This window comes from Nelumbo nucifera, chromosome 1, assembly GCF_055504915.1.
Source record: "Nelumbo nucifera cultivar China Antique chromosome 1, China Antique-T2T, whole genome shotgun sequence".
Lineage (NCBI taxonomy): Eukaryota > Viridiplantae > Streptophyta > Magnoliopsida > Proteales > Nelumbonaceae > Nelumbo > Nelumbo nucifera.
The window spans coordinates 80,349,223-80,366,726 of record NC_142649.1 but is presented as its reverse complement, the minus strand read 5'-3'; the positions used below and the strand labels follow the sequence as shown (position 1 = coordinate 80,366,726).

Below are 17,504 nucleotides of genomic sequence, written 5' to 3'. Positions count from 1 at the left end.
CATTTGCTTCCTAGACCCCGCATCGACGGTCTCATGCATTGGGCTGCTCAATTGCTCCTTTGTAATCCTAAAACTTAACGCATGTTGCTAAATCAGATAATGATGTCAAGCGCAATGTTCCATGGTAAGTACTATCAAATGATCATCCTTCTTATTGTAATCATGGAATATGAAATTTGGAGAATGCCCATGACACACTCTTTCCTTGGCCTTGCCATGTAATGATCTCTGAACCTATAAATCATTGTCATCAGCCTTTTTATTACCAAATTTTGCCAGATTTAGTGAAAACGTACAAATGTATTAATTCAGGGATCCAATTTCATGATTAAACTGAAGTTGATGCAATATCCAAGTATCAAACCTTCACTGATGGTATGAAAGTGTTTACATAGGTTTTAAAAAGTTATGTCTTTTTAAGGTATATATTGTATTACACTTCAAAAGCATCGCATACAATGAAATAGAAAAGAAAAGCTATTGGACGTTAATGTCCAAGATTTTGGTGGAAGTGGTGGCCTTGGGAATGGTTATATACAAGACTCTATCTTTGACCTCTGCCTTGATCTTCTCAAGCTCGACGTTCTTTGGCAAAGCAATTCGGTTGCTATACCTGTCATAGCTCTTGGGAGACCACTCTTCTTCTTTCTCTTATTCAATTCCTTGTTGCCCATCTTCAACTTTCTTCTTTGGCACTTTCTCAACTTTAACTACCAACATCTTCTCCTCCACCCACACCTTCACATCGTTCCTGGTCATACCTGGCATATCGAACTTCATCTTGTACCCTTGCTCCCCCTCTTTTATCTCCCATGGCGTCCCCCCTGTAGTTGTAACCCCCTCCCTCTCATAGCTAGCATCAGCGATGGCTAGGTGTTGTTGTAAGCAAAATGGTTCTCCATCATTCTCTCCATCATCTCCATCATCTCCATCATTAGTTGCATTGTCCCTATTGTTGGAAAACGACCCCATATCCCTACATAGAACCCGTTCATCAAAGTTCAGATCAAATGATAAATACAACAATCTTAATCAACTTCCTCTGCTTGCCAGACCAGTACTTTATCATTTTTAGGCCTTATGTTCAATGAATTAGTTAATAAATAGTTACCTATTGGTGTAGCTAGGGCTACTCGGGTCTTTGGTTGAGGTTATTGATGCTTGCTTGCTCTCTACAAGTGATTGAGATTGTCTCTCCCTTCTCCTCTTGCCATGGCCTTAATATTGTTGTAACATATATTACCAATTGGTCTTAATAAAGGCAGAAATCTAGCCAATAGAAGCTTATACCCAATGTTTTTCTCGGATGAGGCAGCCAAAGGGACGCTCAAATTTGAGAGAGATGTTGTCATTTTTCTATTTTTATTACTAGGCGAAGCAATAAGAAGTTAGAAATGATGAAGTTCAAGGTAAAAAAGCGAAACTCAACAGAGAATCAAATCGAAGTCGGTTTGGGGTGATATTAAAAAGGAGGCGTTGACATTTCTCGAAGGGTTTTGCTTTTGTCGGGTATTTAATAGAGGCTCTAGTTTCTGGAAGTCTCTAGAGAGAGATAGAGAAGGCACACTATTTATTTGGATATGGTTATGGATCGTGGTGTTTTAGATGAACATGCTCTATAATTTTCCATTTTACCACAAAAGAGTTGGGGTCCATGAGAGATCTGTCTGTGGGGAATGATGGAGGATCATGAGAGATTAGTGTGTAGGGAATGTGGTGAATGGGCATTTTTTGTCTTTTTGCATGATTTTAACGTTCGTTAATAGTTTTGGACTAACTTGACACTTTTTGTAAGTCTGGGTACCAACTTGACACTACCCCCCAAAGTTCAAGGTACTAAAGTGAAAATTGTTAATTATTGTAAACGAAAAGTACAAAAGAAATTAAATTGGAAAATTTTACTATAAATTTCATTGTCAAGTTCATTAATTAAAAGCCTTTGGAATTCTAGGATATCTCTAAAACATCTAACTTATTAATCATTGATTTATTAAATAATTAGTGATATGCAATAATTAGTACATATTAATAATAATTAATTAATCATTACTATAAATACGTATTGTTTACAATAATTAATATGTATTAATACAATAAATTTTAGATCATTTACTAAAACACCCCTTATAGTTTCATGGATTTACTAAAATCCACCTTATAGTTTGTGTTTTACTAAAATGCCCCTATAGTTTGCAATCGATTTACTTAATCGTCATTTTGTTAGATAACAGTGGAAAATGATGGCTTTAACCTAATGTCCATCTAGATAAATTCAATAAAATAAAAAATAAAAACAAAAATACCATTTTTTGCCCCTATTAAGATACAAGCAACCACACTATTTGGCTTTATTTAGTTGGTTTTGTTTTTTTGTATGAAAAAGTATTAAAGGTACTTTTGGAATAAACAGCCATGAAACCATGCCCTTGAATATTTTCCACTCAATTTAAGTTATAATGTTATTATTTTCAGGTGGAAAAACAAACACTTCTTAATGAAAGGTCAATTAAGTAAATAAGTTGCAAACTATAGGGGTATTTTAGTAAAATGAAACTATAGGGTAGGTTTAAGTAATTCCATGAAACAATGGGGGTGTTCTAATAAATGACCTTCATATAACTGTGGAAAGAGATGCGTGATCCGGGTGATCAAGACATGTTACAATCTAAATTGGATATTTTACAGTTACCCCAATAATCTTGTAAGCATTCTAATAATTGTATATATGTATGGATATTGATTATCAATTGGTAGTCGTATTAACATTCATTGTATTTTACTATATATGTAGGAGATCACACCTACACCATACAACCTTTTTTATTGGGCAATTTCAACAAATGATTGTAATGAAGCTAATCTAGAAACAAATTCAATAGAAAACCATGTTAAGGAGTTTCTTAGATAGATAGTTGATGTCAACTGTCAATTATTGGAGTATTCATATTCCTAGTAAACTAGTTATAGAGGGATAAAGACCATGCATGTCTTAGGCATTACATCTATTATTGGGTTCCCTTGTTTTATATGTATAATAAGTAAAATTGAAATGTATGTATTTGGATTTTGATATTTGTTTTGGATACATTAAATTGTCTAAGTTAACCTCTTATTTTAGATCAATAACATTATATAGGTTTCAAGTAATTATGACATTGGAGATGATGTACTTGAATACACACTTATATTTGTGTCTTTTTTCAGTTAATAGCAGGTGTTTGTAATTGAATACACACTTATAATTTGTGAACAATTTCCTCATAAAATTCATGTTTTATTATTTTGCGAGAGAATTTTCATAATAAAATTCTCAAAAGAAGACTTTTCCTTTTATTGTATGGTAATGATGTGGCAGGTATTGTGATAGTGGCTATGATGGTTTTATTGTAGTAATAGCAATGATGTGGTTGTTTGGTGTGTGTGTGTGTGGGTAGGTCGGGGAGGGGGGAGGGGAGAAAGATGGAGAGTACTTAATGAACATTGGTTCGACTATTCAAAATGGTACAAACCTCACTATACTATCTTAATTATAAATTAATGTGACAAAGGGATAGAGAGTGCCCAATCAATTGTTCAAAATGATACAAAGCTCAAACGTATTATCATAATTATAAATCAACGTGATAGAGAAATGGATAGAATTCAATGAATTCCCTTGGGTCAAAATGATACAAAATTCATATGTGTTAATTATGAACCAACATTTTTGTTATACTATTCATGATGATACAAAACTCCAAGTATAATCAACAAAATACATATTAACCTTTATCGAAAATGATAAATTTCACATTTGTCTTGTATAACCAAATCAACTGACATATAAATCACATGTGTCCAACTTGAACAAAATAACATATATGGATGTATCCTATACCCAACCCAACTTTTGAAATAAACTGTATCTCATCAATGTAACTTGTCCCTTATATCCAATTGTAAAAAAAATAGTGGTATCTCATTAAAGTAACCAATCCCTTATATCCATCCAATTGTAAAAAAAAAAGAATAAAACATTGTATCTTATCAATGTAGTTTGTACTTTACACCCAATTATCAAAGAAAAAAGACTTATATTATGTCTTATACCAAATTGTCAAAAAAAAAAAAATCCAAATACATCGTAAAAACAACTTGCATCATAAAACATCCCCAAAGTTCATATAAACAACTTGTATTGTATACCCATCTATTAATAAAAAACATGCAACTAACTCCATCGAAATAATTTGCACCAACTTCATCAACCAATAAATATTAAATGTTATAATTTGTGCTAGAAATTCTAATGTTATAATGATAGCAATTTATAAGAATTCAATATCGATAAAATCAACTACAAACTAATCTGTACTATATAAAAGTGTGAATGAGGTATTGGTTTATGGAACTTATTTTACTAAAATACCCCTTTTCTTCAATTTGGTTTTTTTCCATTGGGAGAAAATATAATTAAAATAATACCGTTAAGTATATTCAGTTACCTCTCATAAAGTTTCACATTTAAGTCATTAAACAAATCACATTATCTCTCATTTAGTCCAACATTTATACTTTTCTTTATCACCATTAAATTCCACTAATAAATTCATTCACAATAATTATTAATATAATGAAATTTTATATTTTTAAAATAAATCTATTTACCTAGAAATGAAATCATATTATCCACCTAGATGGTGGATAAGTAGTTAAACCATTTGGGTCAAATGGATAATTCCATGATGTCATAAATAAATAATACAAATTTTGAATTATAAAAATAAAAAATATAATTAAAATAAGGGCAAATTTCTTAAACTAACACTAAGGTTTAGGAAATTGACTAACTATACTCCAACTACTTTAATATTGTCTTGAAGTACCCCTATTGTTTCTGACAATTGACTAGTTCTACTCTTACCATTATCATCCACTAATATTCTGTCAAATTCCATACACACATGACACCACGTGACATTTAATTTTTTTAAACCCAATTTTACCATTCACACACACACACACACACACACACTCACTCGCTCGCTCGCTCGCTCACTCTCTCTCTCTCTATCCTTCTTCCCATTCGTTCTCTCTCCTGTTTCATCATCGTTGCTGCAAAGCGGCCCATCTCTCTCTTTCTCTCTCCTTCTTCATCTCCTTTGTTCTCTCTCTCGAATTTCATAATCTCCACCTCCGACCCCTTTATCATTACTCGATTAAGGTGCCCAGATCTGATAAAAGTCAAGGCCTTGTATGAGAGCAAAAAAGGTGCCCATATGAGAAAGTATGAGATTCCTAATTTCAGCAGAAATTTTCTCTTAATTTAGTAAAAAAAAAAAAAGATGGGATAATCATCTAAAATAGTTTTTCTTTAGCAAGTTCTATTTCTTAGAGTTAGGAAAATATGAGCATTCACATTACACTAGAACCGGAGTTAATAAGGAAGAAGGAGACCCATCATTGAACGAACCCAATTTCGTCACATGTTTCTTTGCTTGGTGCATGAGCATGCCATTGGAGATTTGCACTTGTATTCTTTTATCCAAAAAATCTTATTTTTAGCAGAAGAGCTACCGCTGAGGAAAATGAATTCCTTTATCACTACCTTCTATAACCGGAAACTTTCAGAAGGGTTTTTCAAATAAGGAGATTTTTAGATCCAGACACCAGTGACATCTAATGGCATCGGTGAGCGAGCCCAAACATTGCCTCCTCCTCTGTTATTGGTAGCGTTATCTAATGGCATTGGCGAGCCCAAGTCTTGCCTCCTCTAGATGCGATTCTGCCATCGTCTGAGAGAAGATGAGAAATCTTATTTTTATTAGAAGAGTTACCGCTGTAATTGAGGAAAAGGGATTCCTCTATTGCTACTTCCTATAACTGGAAACTTTAAGAAGGGTTCTGAAGATTCCATCGAAGCAGAGGACGCCGATGCTTCTCCCCAGGTGTTGTTGGTGCTTCGATAGTGAGTTAGAGGGTCCGAAACTATACCTTGCAAATTGTAGTGTTGCTGGTATGAGAGAAAGCAAGCGAGCCGACGAGATTCCAATCCGGAGATAGTTGTTTTGAACAAGGTTATTAGGAATTGTAGTACTAGCAATAGAACCGTGGTTTGATGATACAAAAGAAATGGATGTTGCACACCAATTACAGTGGCTAGAGAAATTTTTTTAGTAATTGGGTTTTATTTTGAAAATTTGAGAAATAATGAAGGTAAAATTTGACATTTTATTTTTTTCGTTATTATTTAACGATGGCGACAATTATCAGAAACAATAGGGGTACTTTAAGACAATACTGAAACAATAGGGGTATAGTTAGTCAATTTCCTAAACCTTAGGGGTAGTTTAAGAAATTTGTCCCTAAAATAATACCATTAAGTACATTCAATTACCTCTCATAAAGTTTCACATTTAAATCTTTAATAAGTCACATTCTCTCTCTCATTGAATCCGACATTTATATTTTTCTTTATCATCATTAAATTCCGTTAATAAATCCATACACAATAATTATTAATATAATGAAATTTTATACTTTTAAAATAATTAAATGAAATCATATTTTCTATATAGGTGGTGGGTAAGTTGTTCAACCATTTGGGTCAAATGGATAATTATACGATATCAAAAAGAAATAATACAAATTTAGAAATAAAAAATATAAAAAATAAAAAATGAAAAATTAGACCTACTTTATTATTATATATTTGTCATATTAAAAATATACGTATGATAAAATAGACATAATTTTATTAATGATGGACATGGAATATCACTTACCTATCTAGGGAGTGGCTTAGTGGTTCAACCTTTTATGTCAATTGGGTTAACCCATGATGCATAATTAAAAATATTTTTTTTTAAATAGAATAATACAAAAAATTGAAACAATATTAGAAAATAAAATCATATAAACCAAAGTAAGTATGATAAACAACAATTATTTTATCAATGATATAAATGAAATGCAAAATCCAAAAACAATATGAAAATGAAACCATTTCATATCTAGGCAGTAGGTCAATGATCTAACATTCCGGGCCAAATGGGTCAATCTATGATGTCATAACTGATGAAGGGTGATTTGGCCCTCCAACGGCATCACGACACATGGCACAATAGGACCACCGCATGACACCTCAACACCACACAAACAACTGCATATCTCACTAAGTCAGGGAGGCATACCTTGTAACTAGTCCGAGCATCTCGTATACAGCTCGGGCACCTTGAGAGAGCGGCTAGTAGCACCTTGTCTAGGGCCGACCTATGATACCTCATCAGTACCGGTCCAAGGGACATCGGCGTAAGGAGCGACCTCTCTCGAAGGACTTTCTGACCTGATTGAGGTCCAGGTGGTGACCTACGAGACATGCTTGCCGACCTCCTCTCTACGTACGCGTTATCACTCCCGATCTTGAGTCCTCCAAAAGTCAACTCCAGCACCAATCATTCCGAAGGCAACCAGATAAGGCACGGAAGCCTAGTCCGCGTGTGAAACTACCTCTAAGGACTTCGGACCGGTAAGTCATCTCCATTTGGGGATCTCAGACGTTGTGCACGAAGCTCATGCCAACCGACACCTATATAAAGGCACCCCCATTTTCTAAGAAGGGGACGCTCGATTTAGCACTCAAGCACTCAAGCTCTCTAGCTCTTTCTCACTTTCTAGCTTTCTGAAAACTCTAGTTCGTTAACTTAAGCATCAAAGTGCTCACATTGGGTAAAGAAGCACGAGTATTCTGATCTTTTCTCTCTTTCTTTATAGCTCGACCAAGTGACCTACCTAGTCTGGTGTCTAAGTTGTCCGCCAATAGGGAGCATCAGATCGTGCACCATCAATTGGCGCTGTCTATGGGAACATGCTACACAAAAGTTAAGTTATCACTCATTCTCTGAATATTAAGAAATGACATCAACTAGGGATAATAGTAGCAACACTTGGATCGAAGGAACCCCTATAGGGGGCAACATCAGAACGACCAGCCCAGACAAGCCTCATTAGCCGTGATCATGTGGTTGCCTCTACAAGTTGAGCCCTTCGTGGCTTCATGGGAGTCGACAACCAATGGGCTGTGGAGTCGCCCTCGCAAGTCGAGCCTTTCAAGGCTCCCTTGCGGGTTGATGACCTACAAATAGTGGAGCTTCCCCCACACGTTGAGCCCCTTGTGGCTCTTGTAGGAGTAGGCGGCCAATGTCTTTGAGAGCTAATGCAGTGCAGCCGTGACACCAATATGCAAACGCAACAAATATGATAACCCACCAGCACACTGCGTTATTAACATGATCACTTGAGAGTTGTAGGTAGCAGGTTCCGCTGCCCCCGCTAGTCGAACTTTAGTTCGTGGGCTGGACCATGAAGGCTAGAACCCGCCAAAGTGACAAAGAGTGACATTGGAGCATAAGGAGAAGCATGTTGATGTCGACCTGGAGCCGCCCCCAAAGGATAATGAGGAAAGAGCTCACCCAATGGAAGACACTGTCTTGGTGCCGGTCTCAAGTATTTACCCCTAAAAGATAGTGTAGATCAGCACACGCTTCAAGGAACCACTACGCTCCGAATTGGTAAGCTTTTTAATTAATAATCTATATGTTTTTGCCTGGTCGGGTGCCGACATGCCTGGCATAGACCCCTCTATGGTAACCCACAGATTGAATGTAATCCCCTTAGTCGGATTGGTAAATAGAGGAAAAGGAACTTCGCCTAGGAGAGGTGGAAAATAATAGAAAAGGATGTCGGGGAGCTCCATGCAACGAACTTTGTGAGGGAGGTCAAATTTCTGAGTTGGATTGCCAACCCAATTCAAGTGAAGAAGGCCTACATAAGTGGTGCATGTGCGTCGAATATACCGACCTCAATAGAGTCTATCCAAAGGATAAATTCCCACTATCTAGGATAGACTACCTAGTAGATGTGACATCGGGGTTCGAGCTATTGAGCTTAATGGATGCAAACTCCGGTTATAACTAGATCCAGATGGATCCTACCAACCAAGAAAAAATGGCCTTCGGCCTAAGGAATGCTGGGGCAATCTATCAACGCCTTGTGAATAAACTTTTCACCCCTTTGATTGACGATAAAGCGGAGGTGTACGTAGATGACATGGTCGTAAAGAGGAAATCTCATGAAACTCTAATTGTCGACTTGACCGATGTCTTCATTGTACTTAGAAAATTTAATCTAAAGCTCAATCTGAATAAGTGCGTCTTTGGTGTCATGTCAGGAAAGTTCTTTGGGTACATGGTAAACCGACGAGGTATCGAGGCTAATACAGACAAAATTCAGGCCATCCTAGATATGCGACCTCCTAGAACAATAAAAGAGGTATGAAGGTTAACAGGTTGGATAGCCACCCTGAACGGGTTTATGTCTAAGTTGGTTGGGCGATGCCTTCCATTCTTTAAAGCCATAAAGAAGAACCATGACTTTGAATGGACCAAAGACTATCAACTCGGGTTTGATGATCTGAAAAGGTACCTAAGTTCGTCGCCCTTGCTAACCAAGTCGGATCCTAAAGACGAGCTAGAACTCTACATCTCCGCGAGTGACGAGGTAATCAGCTTTAGTCCAAAACTGCGAGGTGGACAGAGTGCAACAATCTATCTAGTATGTAAGTAAAGTCCTACACACCGCCGAGACTAAATATCCCAACATAGAAAAGTTGGCTTTCGCCTTGGTATTGGCAGCCTAGAAGTTGTACCCATACTTTTTGGCCCATACTGTGGTAGTCTTAAACGATCGACCTCTAGGGCAAGTTCTTCAGAAGCCCGAGGTCTCGGGAAGGCTAATGAAATGGAAAATCGAGCACAGTGAGTACGACATCTGCCACGCACAACAATGAAGGCACATGTCCTAGCTGACTTTGTCGCTGAGTGCACGTTCTGCACGCTGACCCTTGAACTATGACCACCTCGGAGGCATCAACTAGTGTGACACCCAACACGGCTTGGGACAAGGAGCCTTGGATCCTCTATGTGGACAGATCATCCAACCAGCACGGAAGTGGCGCTGGGCCGATGCTTTACGGACCTAGTGAAGTCAAATTGGAGTACACTCTCTGATTCACGTTCTGAGCCTTGAACAATGAAGCCGAGTACAGGGCGCTTATAGCCAGACTGTCCCTGGCAAAAGAGGTCGGCGCAAAACACCTCGTCATCTACAGCAACTCGCAACTGACCGTTAACTAAGTGAATGAGCAGGATGAGGCTCGGGAGCTCATCATGTTGGCCTACCTGGCCAAGGTTAGAGAGCTCCTGCCCAACTTTCACTCTTGGTGCATCTAGCAGATCCTGAGGTCTGAGAACACCGTGGCTGATATGCTCTCAAAGCTGGCCGGTGCAACGGACATCATGGAGATAATTGTCTACATCAAAGAGTTGCCAAAACCAAGCATCAAAAGAGTGGCAGAAGAGGTCGCTCCCGTCATGGCCATAGAGTTGAGTTGGATAGATCTGCTCGTCAACTATCTACGCTACGTGACCCTCCTAAAGATCATAATGCGGTGCAGAGGGTAGAGTAGCAATTTGCTCGTTATATGATCTTTGATGAGCAACTGTATCACAGGTTGTTCATGCTCCCTTACTTGCACTGCTTACATTCGACCAAAGCAGACCAAGTGATACTAGAGATCCATGAAGGTCTCTACAACAGATACTTGGGGGGTAGAGTGCTAGCCCAAAAAGCATTTTGATAAGGATATTATTGGCCAATAATGAAGGTAGATGCCACCTAGCTCGTGCAGAAATGTGATAGGTGTTAGCGGCACACGAACATACCCCCACAACCCACTACCGACATGAGGTACTTGATTAGTCTGTAGTCGTTTGTGCAGTGGGGGATTGACATACTTGGTCCCTTTCCATCGGCAACCGGGGAAAGGAGGTTCTTGGTCGTTGCAGTAGACTACTTCACAAATTGGGTAAAGGCTAAGTCGTTAGTCTTTATCACAGCTTGGAACATGCACAAATTCTTCTAGAGAAACATCGTTTGTCGCTTCAGACTACCACACATGCTGATCTTAGACAACGAAAAACAGTTCGAAGACATTAAGTTCCAAAACTGGTGCATTAAGATGGGTATTTTGCAAAATTTAACCTTGGTAGCTCACCCTCAAGTCAACGGGCAGGCTGAAGTGACCAATAGATTCATCTTGTGAGGCCTCAAAGGTTGTCTCTCTTAAGCTAAGGGTTTATGGGTGGATGAGTTGCCCAGTGTTTTGTGGACCTATCAAACTACGATCAAGACAACAACCAGTGAAACTTCTTTCAACTTGACATATGGGACGAAGGATGTCATCCCGACTGAGATCGAGGTGCCGAACTTACGGTCTAAGACGTATGACAAAGAGACCCACGAGGATGAGCTATGGACTAACCTTGACATAGTGGAGCAAATTCGTGACTTGGCCTACATCTAAACCGTGGTGTACTAGTCGCAGGTAGCTTGGTACAATAATGCCTGAGTTAAAAGACATCAATTTCGAGTTGGTGACCTGGTACTCAGAAAAGTTATGGTACCTGACCCCAACACAGGAAAGATTTGAATTGGGAAGGACCCTATAGAGTTTTAAGGGTTACCAGCGAAGGTACATACAAGCTCAAAACCTTAGAGGGGAGGCAGGTACCTTGTGCATGGAACATCGACAATTTGTGGAGATACTACGTCTAAGGCTCAAGTGCAGCCTCGACCTAAATAAAACGTAAACCTCGACCACTTGCTTCGGAGACTAGGATAAAGCTGAGCTATGCTATAAGCACTTAGGCTAGAAAGATTAAAAAGGGCAAGCCAAACTGCTTTCAGCTTTAAGGCCCCCTCAAGCTGACCTCAAGACACATCAATCGATCTATGTAGGTCGGTTGTCATCTAACTAGCTCGGCAGTGTTTTGACTTTGCCGCTAATCTAATTGGCCAGCCCGCTTTTTAGCACCACAACCTAAGTGTACTTCGGTTCAAAGGAAGACCAGTTTGCTTTCAGCACCTCAACAAAGATGCAAATTTGGCTGATTTCTTCATAGTCGTCCTCCACCTCGGTTTCAAGCTCTATATCGACCTTATTGGCTACTCCTTCAAGGATCGACTTGAGGGATATTGCATTGAACTCTGCATACGTGGAGTGACATGAGGAGGCAATTGCGTAGTTTAAAGCCCCTCTTGAGGATGACATAACGAATTCTTCTCCTAAGGTGTTCAGTTGAATTGCTGAACTCGTTGATGATTACATCCCTTGTATGGTAGATGTGCTCGGAGTGCTTGCTCCGCCTCTCCTTGAGTAGAGGAGTTCACTCTTGTGCCTCGATAATCAAAATGGCGAAGTCCTACATAATGCTGCATTCAACCCTTAGACTCTTTCGACACGGGGAGCAAACTAGATCGATGCCTACAAACTGATCAAACTAGTCATTTCGGGCCAATGACCCACAACGAGCTACTCCCTTTGTTGAATTGATTTCATCTTGGGAGTGGGGGACTATTAATGAAGGGTGATTTGGTCCTCCAATGACATCGCAACACATGGCACGACAAGACCGCCGCATGACACCTCAGTGCTACACAAATAGCTGCGGACCTCACTAATTCAAGGAGGCACCCGAAGACTAGTTTGAGCACCTCGTATACAGCTTGGGCACCTCGGGAGAGCAGCTTGGGTACCTTGTCAGTATCAGTCCAAGGGACCTCGGCATGAGGAGCGACCTCCCCCGAAGGACTTACTGACCTAACTGAGGTTGTAGTGGTAACCTATGAGACATGCTCGCCAATTTGCTTGTGCCTTATCACTCCTAAGTCCTCTAGAAGTCCTTATCTCCAAGGACTTCAGACTAGAAAGTCAAGTCTTCTCGGGGATCTTGAACGCGGTGCATAAAGCTCACGCCAATCGACGCCTATATAAAGACGTCCAATTTTCTAAGAAGGGGACATGCAATTTAGCACTCAAGCTCTCTAGCTCTCTCTTGCTTTCTAGCTTTGTAAAAACTCCAATTTGCTAACTAAGCATTGGAGTGCCCACATTGGGTAAAGCAACCTGTGTATAATATTTTCTCTCTTTCTTTAAGCTCAACCAAGTGACCTACCTAGTCTGGCATCCGAGCTATCCACCAATAGGAAGCATCAGATCGCGCACCATTAATAACTAAGTAATGAATATTAAAAATATATATAGAAACTAAAAGAAAAATATAAGAATTACTTTTTTGAATGATGAAAATGGAATGTAGATTTTAAAATCAACCAAAAAAGAAAAATGGTTTTTCCATCCAAGTGGTGGGATAGTGGTTCAATTGTCCATGTCAAATGGATCAACACATGAAGTTATAACTAAATAATAAATATATAATTTTTTTTTTAAAAAATGTAGAAATTGTATATAAATTTGGGTACATTCTATAATGTTATATATTCATCATATAAAAAGTGTGATAAATGAGCATTGTTTTCATTAATGGTGAAAGTGTGATAAAAAATTGGAAAAAAAATAAAGAGTATTATTGTTAAAACAAATGACCCTACCCCTACTCTTAGTATTTGTTTGCCATGTTGCTTACCTTACATTCCCTCTTATTATGGCATGTTTGCCCACAAAGTGTACAAGTTATGAACCTGCCCCTTTTGGACATAATATCCACTAATTAGCTCATCTGGGCCCTTTCGTTGTAATTTCCTTGGTCTTTCTGGCTGTGGCCTTATGGGAGGTGAGACAATGGGGATCGTTTGCCCAATATGGGGCCATTGATATTGTTATAGGCCTGTGTGCATTTTCAATTGTGCACACTAGATGTACAAAATCATATATTACACCCTTCTACAACTGTGTACACAAAATTGCATGGCAATAGGGTATCCTAGTCAATGCTCACTGCTTACATGTACAAGTCATTATCTCCAAGTTTATAAATGCCCTCCTATTAAAGTAAGTCACATTGAATGTAAACATCCCAACATACATGAAGAAACAATTACTGGCACACTCTTGTAACTACTCTATCATCTTCTTACAAGACCCTTCTCATTAGCAAGCTTTTGATGCATCGTCTGCACCGACTTTATCAACTACTTCCTAATTGTTTCTATCAATGTTGATGGGTTTGTCTTTTGTATCCAATATCCACTTGTTAAAAGCCTCTGAGAAATTGTTGCAAATATCATCACTATGGCTATCGGTTCAAAAGATGACCTGGGCTATAGGGCTAGGGGTATTTTTTTCAACCACTTAAATGTATCATTGTTCAAGAATATGTAGTTATTCTCTAGCCTTTGACTAAGAAAAAACAAAAACAATCAGGAATATACAATTATTCTCATCTAGTGCAACCACAAATAGTATTTGATCAAAGTTAAGTTGCTTTAAATGGTTGCTATCAAGCCTTATAAAAGGGGAACAATCCTCTATGAAGCCAACGTTCATGGCATGAAAACACACAAATAGTCATTGAAAATGTCCTGATGAACTTCCATGAAACCAATCTTCACTATACTCCATGGATTCAAATTCAACAACACATTACAATAATAAGTGAGCTTCTAATATTGCTCACTTTGGATCCCCTCAGTACCAATGATTGCCTTCCTTTTGGCTCTATGTGATATTGACCTATTAATATCAATTTTGTACTTTTTGAGAGTCTCACTACATAATGCAAGGACTTTCAAATTTGGGTCATCTATGAATCTATTCTTATACTTTTTTGCAAGACATTCTACACTTAGCTTAATATTCTTTAAAGCCTTGTAAGTTCACATTTCTTTGTGAAGGAATTAATTTGAAATGCTTCATTGTCTTGCATCCAATAGGCATGTATGTGCCAACCACACCTCTTCTTACAAATGGTTGTAATTTTTTCTTTGTTATTTTTCAAATAATCAAATTGGATATGTTCACAATCGGAGATGTGATGAAAGTTTCCTTAAATGTTGAGGGATTGGGAAATGTCAACCCCATTGATAACTTTGGTGCATTCATTTGACTTTATGGTACAAAAGATTCAAAATGTGATGATTGTTCATCTTTTGAATCATGTGCACAATGCAATTCATTCGGCTGTTCATAATCATCCTATAAATTTGATCAAAGTACATTCGATCATTGTGGAGCACCAACTACATTAGGTGCTTCATTGTCAGCATGTTGTGATTCATTGTGTGGGGAAGAAGTTGATGTTTTCCCTTCACATTTACTTTGTCCCATGCATCACAACTACCAGGTGTTGCGCCTGTTTCTTCCTCCAGTGACATAGTATGTTCATACCTTTCATTATTACCACTCATTACATAGTCCACATCATTACTGTCATCCTCAATACTCTCATCTCATTCATCGAAGCAATCTTTATGTTGATCCTCATCATCCAACATCTGCTGTAAGTGGCTACCCTTTTGGAGGCTAGGGGCTTGTATTCTCCACCTCATGAATCACACAAGTCTATACAAGGTTTGCCTTCATGGGCTCCACATAGGCCTAACACATCTTGGCCACTTTGTAAGAGTACCAATCCATCCTTAAAATCATATATTGGCTTCTATAAAACACTTTCCATTGATTTATATACCCTAACTCTTTCATCATGGCATTTATTTCAATAAAATGAAAACAAGTTACCATCCCCATGGTGGATGAAAATGATAAATATCTGCAACAAAATTTAATAAGATGTATAACTAAAAATGTTGTATGATATGAGTTCCCTAATAATGAAAATACAAAACAATCAAAATTTCCATATAAAATTGTGTGATTAGGTGCATTCCCAAGCAGGGTACCAACTTAATGTTGATTTCGAGTATGTTCAACTAGTTTTCCACACAAGCAAAAGTTGAACATTTATAGGACCATGATGTGCGTAGTCATCATATGGAAAAATTGAACACACTACGAATGTATTTTGTGCTACATTGCTATAGGAAACAAAACCACACATACACACACAAACAGAGATGGTACCCCTTCTATCCCCCACCACTATAACATAAAAAAAAGAGAGATGATCCCATCTTTTATCCATTACCATTGACATAGGTAAACAAAAGCATCTGCTATGCACATTGTGAGAGACAAGGTACATAAACAATGACAATATGATCTTGAATAAGAAAATATCTCAATATAGTAATAGTCACATGAATATTGATAAATAGTTGAAAAAGGTACACTAATAAATGCCATAAAACCTTGATTACATGAAGACAAGAATAAACCCTAATTACATGTAGACAAGAATAAATCCTAATTATGAAGACAATAAAAAAACCTAGTTGAAAAAAGACAAACATGCATTAAAATCAACAAAGAATTTGTCAAAAAAAACTTGTCATCAATAATCCCTAGAATAATCGTTTCCTAGCACTGTATCTATCGAATGGAGAAGAAGATGAAAAACTAGGGAAAATCTGTGTATCGAAGGAATAAGAGGGATACTCATATGATATGTGTATTGACAAAAAAGAAGAGAAAAAATATTAGTTTAAACCTTAGTTATCTTCCCTAGTGACAACAAAGATTGTTTGTCTTTTTCGATGACGGTGGTGGTCTGAAAACACTTTCTTCCTCGTTGAATAAGTGTAAACCATAAGCGTAATCATTAGAATATTTGATCTTAATCATCGGTGGTGACATTAATCGCTGGTTAGATATCATTGCAACAATTTTCTCATGCAAATGTGCCGATGAAAATCACTACAACTTTGGTTGAATAACCAAGGCATGAGATGAACAGTGCCACCCAATTGAAGCATGAAGGGTTTTATAAAAATGACAAATTCACTATTTTTTCCTTTCAAAATATGGAGGGATATTTCTATCATTTCACATGCCATTTAACGTTGACTAACAACTTTGGACTAAATTGATAGTTTTTGGGAGTTCTGGTATCGTAGTGGCATGTTTTGAAGTTCGGATACTAAACTAAGATGACCCTTAAAGTATAGGGTACTAATCAGCAATTTTCCCTATTATTTAATTATGAGATCAAGGGTTGACACATATGGCACAAAAGGTTGAATTGTTGACCTATCATCAAGAAAATAATTTCACTTTTGGATTAGTTTTAAATTTGATATATTATTTCTAGCATCAATATAAAACTACTTTTATCACACTTATTTTTCTTTAGTATGATTAATATAAAATATTAGATAAGTGCCTAAATATTTTTTTACAATTTTTTCCATAAATATATATTTTTTACAAATTTTCTATATTATTACATAATGTTTTATCTGAAGTGTCTTGCCCCCGATGAAGATAATTACATGCTCCCGAAGATACATGAGGGGATATACGACGACCACTCTAGAGCCTGGGCTCTTGCCCATAAAGCTCTCCGGCAAGGGTACTTTTGGCCAGTGATGAAGCAAGACACTACGCTGCTCATGCAGAAATGTAATGTTGGTGGGTGTCGAATCCAACCAAAAATAAAAGTCCTGCTCGAATTAAATATTTTTGTAGATAGTGATGAGCAAGTTTGTCTCCACGGGGATTGGGTGGATTTATTTCCAAGTGAGCGAAGTAGGGGGTTGTGAAGATAAGAAAA

General features: G+C 37.6%; 1 pseudogene; it reads right to left on the bottom strand.

Moving 5' to 3' along the window:
* Positions 1-477: 477 nt before the first annotated feature.
* LOC104588905 (heat shock protein 21, chloroplastic-like) lies at positions 478-995 on the bottom strand (annotated as a pseudogene).
* Between the last annotated feature and the right edge of the window lie 16,509 nt (positions 996-17,504).